Here is a 7,065-nt window from a genome sequence, read left to right on the forward strand (position 1 = left end):
TTCCTAATGGAAGGTAATAACGATACGTATTAATCTTTTTATTTAATTTGCAAGGAAAACGTCCATTTTATTTAAAAACTGCAAAGGAATAAATCATTTCTTGTCAGTTTCTCCAATAATGAGTAAAAATCAGAATCATGCGGATAGAACTTATGAAGTAAAACAGTGTTGACATTTAGGGGAAAGTATTTTTCTTGACAAAAGTATTAATTTGGAAATAATATTTATTAGAATTTTTTTTGTTCTAAATTTATTCAAGAAAAAAGCTGTTAAAATCTGTGCAATATATTACTTCCACCCTGTATATACTGTATACAGAATGTAAGCGATACATCTGCAAATATTTTTAGTGGTAAATAGTGGTGACTTGCTTGCAGACTCTCCATCAATCCTAAACAGATGGAAAAACTATTTTGCGCAACTACTAAATGTACATAGGCCAAATAGAAATGATCGGGACGAAATTGAAATACAAACTGCTGAGCCATTTATACCCGAACCCACGCTTTCAGAAGTCGAAATTGCGATAGAAAATCTGAAAAAGTACAAGTCTCCAGGTATCGATCAAATTCCAGCAGAATTAATACAAGAGGGTGGAAGTGCATTATATAGCGAAATTTATAAACTTGTACTTGCTATTTGGGAAAAGGAAATTGTACCAGAACAATGGAAGGAGTCCATAATTGTACCTATTTTTAAAAAGGGGGACAAAACCAACTGTGGTAACTTTCGAGGAATATCACTTTTGTTGACGTCGTACAAAATTTTGTCCAATATTCTTTTGAGGAGATTAACTCCGTACGTAGATGAAATTATTGGGGATCATCAGTGCGGTTTTCGGCGTAATAGATCGACTATTGATCAGATTTTTTGTATTCGGCAGATAATGGAGAAAAAATGGGAGTATAAGGGTACAGTACATCAGTTATTCATAGATTTCAAAAAGGCTTATGACTCGGTTAAGAGGGAAGTATTATATGATATTCTTATTGAATTTGGTATTCCCAAGAAACTAGTTCGATTAATTAAAATGTGTCTCAGTGAAACATACAGCAGAGTCCGTATAGGTCAGTTTCTATCTGATGCTTTTCCAATTCACTGCGGGCTAAAGCAGGGAGATGCACTATCACCTTTACTTTTTAACTTCGCTTTAGAATATGCCATTAGGAAAGTTCAGGATAACAGGCAGGGTTTGGAATTGAACGGGCTACATCAGCTTCTTGTCTATGCAGATGACGTGAATATGTTAGGAGAAAATACACAAACGGTTAGGGAAAACACGGAAATTTTACTTGAAGCAAGTAAAGCGATCGGTTTGGAAGTAAATCCCGAAAAGACAAAGTATATGATTATGTCTCGTGACGGGAATATTGTACGAAATGGAAATATAAATATTGGAGATTTATCCTTCGAAGAGGTGGAAAAATTCAAATATCTTGGAGCAACAGTAACAAATATAAATGACACTCGGGAGGAAATTAAACGCAGAATAAATATGGGAAATGCGTGTTATTATTCGGTTGAGAAGCTCTTATCATCCAGTCTGCTGTCCAAAAATCTGAAAGTTAGAATTTATGAAACAGTTATATTACCGGTTCTTCTATATGGCTGTGAAACTTGGACTCTCACTCTGAGAGAGGAACATAGGTTAAGGGTGTTTGAGAATAAGGTGCTTAGGAAAATATTTGGGGCTAAGCGGGATGAAGTTACAGGAGAATGGAGAAAGTTACACAACACAGAACTGCACGCATTGTATTCTTCACCTGACATAATTAGGAACTTGAAATCCAGACGTTTGAGATGGGCAGGGCATGTAGCACGTATGGGCGAATCCAGAAATGCATATAGAGTGTTAGTTGGGAGACCGGAGGGAAAAAGACCTTTAGGGAGGCCGAGACGTAGATGGGAGGATAATATTAAAATGGATTTGAGGGCGGTGGGGTATGATGATAGAGACTGGCTTAATCTTGCACAGGATAGGGACCGATGGCGGGCTTATGTGAGGGCGGCAATGAACCTTCGGGTTCCTTAAAAGCCATTTGTAAGTAAGTAAGTAAGTAAGGTAAATAATATGCTGAACCACATTATGTAAAAAAATTGCTTAATTTTCGAAATTATTTCTTAGACGTGAAAAAAAGAATACCATGTTTTAGATTCGAGCTTGCCACGAAGGTCGTTGTGCAGTAACAGGTAAACAAATAATTTAACGTGAATCCAAGCAGAAACAGACCTTATGATACATTTTTATGTTACCAATTGGGATCAAATTCATTATTAATTTTGTATATACTGCACAAGTTTGAATTGAGAGTACAGCTAGATTTTTAATTTTGTAGGAATGGTAGATTGCTATTAAATAAAAACATTTGAAGTTATTGTTACCCAAGTGATCAAAATGCTTTTAAAATACTTTACGAAAGATGTGGCGTTCATCTAAACAAAAGAAGGAATTAACAATTAAAATTATTATTAAAATAAAAGTGACACAGGAAAACAAAATTACAGGTACCTCTCAATTATTAACAGAGAGTATTATTTGTTTAACCAGTATAGAAAATTATTAGGAAAGTTCAATCACTTTACGAAATGAATCAGCATCAAGTTACAATCCAGGATTCTCGTTTCGAGGACAGAGATTCTATCCCGCAGTCTTTGGTACACAGCAACGAACGACGTTTGTCTATTTGGAATCCCACGATTTGTAAATCGTAGCCAACAGAGATCCCTAGCCACAATTGCGGATTCTCTTGCTGTTACTTACATTAAATTAATATCGACTAATTCAGCATCAGAGAATCCTTCATTACGTTAAATATCGGCGAGTTTCCTGTAAGGTTAATGACCTTCAACTCACTGAGACAGAATCGAGCTGGATAACATATGATCGAAAGACGTGCGTGTAGTCTAAACTGAAGGCGTTTCACATCTGATGGTAAAATCGTAACACATTTATGGAAAAACTATTAAAGCTAGGGAATAGTAAATAGGGTGTTGTTTTACATGCATTTCCCCTGAATAAATATATTTGCTCGTATACCCCTTACATTCCGTATACATTCATGTGTGTACCTATATAAAATTATTCTAAAGTTAGTTCTCAGTTTCAAATGGCTGTATCTTCTACATATAACTTATTAACAGTTTTATTCCATACTAGCCGTACCCGTGCGCTCCGCTGCACCCGTTAGAAATAAATATAAAGTAATTACATAATTAAAATAGGACATTTGATCCAGGGAAGATTCGTGTTTGATAGAAGGATAAATCGTTTAATATGTTACTTAATTTAAATTGTATTTAAAATATTAAAATGCGATCATTTTGATCCCGAGACCAGTCATTTGGTGCAATGACAATTCCTTTAACATGTTTTTTAATTGTTATTACCAATTATTTTTGGAAAAGCGAAAATTAACAGAAAAATTTTGGCTACAGATTTATTATTATGTTTATATTATATTATGAAAAAGTGTGTTGATAACGGATGTACTCGAATTAGAAAGTTTTTAATTTGTTGTGGGAGCTCTTGAATCTCAGGAGGAACAACTTTTACAACATAATCTGCTTGGCTCATTACCCAATTTTTTTTTGCATTGCATTTATTGCATATGTATTTTATATATTTTAACACGATTTAATTGAGCATAGTTAAAATTTGAATTATAAAATAATGGATTGCTAAGCTAATGTTCTATTACTGCATACTAAATCAATACACTCTCGTTGTTCGTTAATACTCTGAGATAAAAATGAATATGTTCATAAACATTATTATAAGAAATACAGGAAATGAATATACAGAATAACCTATCAAGTTTTCTGTGCATAAGAAGCTATTTTAATCTTACCTGTCCTCAATTCACTCACAAGTTACTGTAATAACATTATAGCATTATGTCCATCCAGAGAAACTACACTTTCCAATGATGAAATAATAATTAATTATACAAATCGGTTAATTTAGCTTCCGATATTACCATACAAACACAGAAACATTGTCTGCAGGCTATGTTTCATAGCTTTCGATTGTTGTGTCCAAGGCCCCTTATAGACGAAGTCATTTGTTTTTTATTTCAATACACCGCCTTAGATGGCAGTTATTTTAATTTTAAAACTCATTTATCTCATTAAATATCAGTCCTATCAAAATGTTTCAGAGAATAAAACTTATCAGAAATCATTTAAAGAAACTTTTGTCATGTAACATATTTCACAAAAATCAATAATAAGCGAGATATTTCGATTTATTTAATTCAGGCCCCCTTATAACCCCCCTTTTAAATAACGTATTTTGAATGCCATATAGCCTATAATCTAAGTTACAACGAACTTATTTTATATTCCAATTTTCATCGAAATCGGTTCAGCCATTATCGCGTGAAAAGGTAACAAACATAGACAGACAGACAGACAGACATACAAACAAAAATTTCAAAAAAGCGATTTTCGGTTTCAGGGTGGTTAATTATATATGTTAGGACCAATTATTTTTGGAAAATCGAAAATTACCAGAAAAATTTCGGCTCCGGATTTATTATTAGTATAGATTATATTCCATTATGTTTTGGAGGGATTGGAGTTTTTCTTTTTTTTATACGCATATCGTTCCTATGGCAACTGTGTCACGTTTGTATAAACAATTGCGGTTCAGAATACAGACAGCAATAATTTTTACAATGGCTTTGCTTTTACGAGATCGTATCGGCCTCGTTCAGTGCTATTACGAATACAATAAGATAATATCCCAAAGCTCTGAGAAGATTTCTAACGTTACATGGATTGGGAGATGGACCCTGTTCTGTAAAACCATTTCATAAACTGAACAAATTTGAGGAAACAGGTGCAGTTGTCGTTAAATAGCGATCAGGTAGTCATATTTAAGTTTTATGCTCGACCATGCCGAAATGTAGTCATTATACACCTGGTAGCAGCCCTTTAATGGACCTCATTAAAGTACACCAATTCATTAAAGTTCAGGTGTTCCACCTATCAGAAAATACCGTTGTAGCAATATAAAAGCGCAAGTATCGATTATTCTTGGATATGCAATCGAAAGACAACTAGCGAAACGTCACGGAGGCTGGAAATCCAGTACTGTCGCAGAAGGTTATGTTCTGTTACTATAATAATTAGCGTTAATTGTAAATAATATTCCAATAAATTCAATTTGTCATCTCGTTTTTCAATGTCTAAATCAATTTCAAGGTTATATCAAGATTAATGTTTATTTTACTCTCTAGATTATATCAAGGTCAATGACATTTGTTCCTAGGAAAAAAATCAATACTTTCGCGTCTGCGCACATCTCACAATTTACGAGATATTGCACAAGGTCAGTTCCGTTCCCCAGTCAGATAAGAATAACATGAATACTTGTGAATAATTTCAAGTTAGAAATATGGTCGAGCATAAAAAGTCGTATGAATCTTGCCTATAATGGTACTTAAGACGCTCGTATGAAAATTATGAAACTCGTTTGCGCTCGTTTCATAAACATACTCGCGTCTTAATTACTACCATTATAGGCTCGTTGCATAATGTACTATTTTGTTTCCTCTTTGTTATAATAAGCTCTCATTTCTTTACGAACAAATCAGTGTTTTTATTTTAGCACAATCTAAAAATTTGCCACAGTTATGGCCATTTAAAAGCAGAAACTTTACAGTAACTATATATACAGGGTGTAACTAAAAAAACTGGGCAAAACTTAAGGTGTGGATTAAAGAGGAAAAATGGTTATATCATCAACGTGGATCCGTGAATGCTTGGTTTCTGAGTAGTGCTTGCACTATTACCGTAGTGCATTCCAGTACGTTTGGAATTATTATGATGCATTCTGTTTACATTTTCTTACACGAACTGTTCAAAATGTCCACCTCCTGCCTCGTCTCACTGAGATCCGAACATGCTCCCAATTCCTGGCATAGTTTTTATTATCTAACAGCCTCGGAGAATCTGCTGACAGAGGGTTCCCTCATTATCCACAGGAATCGAATAGGTACACCAGCAGCTTTAAGTGCCTCCACAGAAAGAAGTGCAATGGGTTCAGATCTGGTGAGCGTGGAGGCCAAGCATTATACCTCCAAACCAAGCAACAATGCTTTCAGCATAGATAAACTTTGAATTTCATGTAAATTAAGTGTTTTAAAAAAATAAGTATGTTTCCATGACTATTACACTTTTACTACGTCATACTACTACTGACCAATAAAACGGTACGGAATGACATTTTTCAATCAATCATAGCTGCTTATCCTACAATTTTTTCCACCTCCCTAGCATGTGTTTGTTTTTATCACCTCTCTAGCATTTGCTTCTTTGTTTGCCAACATTATACTTTCAATAATTGTACCTTTTAAAATGATTCATGTTTATTTCATCATCCTTAATTAAAACTTTTCTATTATTTATCTTGTTTATATTATTTAGGTTATGTTATAGCTTCTGTTGTATGAGATTATGGATAGTCACGTATCAGAGATTGTTTAATATATAATTGATAACTGAAATGGAATGCAACTGTTTTAATAAAAATGAAACTGAATCGATACAGCTTTCTTGACTAGTAATCATACATAGAGTTTAATGAAGATTGTATAGTTGGCACAACTGGTAACAAGAGAACAGCTGATCATAACACACTACTGCCATCTGGAGGAATATTTATAATGATGAAATGGTACAACAATAGAGTATTTTAGTAAGGCAATATTTTATTGTATTAGAATAGGCCTACTTTATTTCTTATAATATTTATATACTTCCTTCTAATCATGTAATAATCAATTAAATCCCAGTCGAGTTTTAATTTTCTCTAGATAAATCAAAACCTATACTGAGATTACTGTAGATAAAATAGTTTCATGTTAACATAATCTAGCATGTTCATTGCAGACATACTTCTTTTAATAATAATAATAATAATAATAATAATAATAATAATAAACTTAATAATGATGACATTTTCTGACTGAAAATTTTAAATATAATAAATAAATACATAATTATTACTATAAAAATTGACAACAAAATAACAGAAAGGCTATCTTATGAAAAAGGAAGCCA

Source organism: Periplaneta americana, chromosome 2 (assembly GCF_040183065.1).
Source record: "Periplaneta americana isolate PAMFEO1 chromosome 2, P.americana_PAMFEO1_priV1, whole genome shotgun sequence".
In the NCBI taxonomy this organism is placed as follows: domain Eukaryota; kingdom Metazoa; phylum Arthropoda; class Insecta; order Blattodea; family Blattidae; genus Periplaneta; species Periplaneta americana.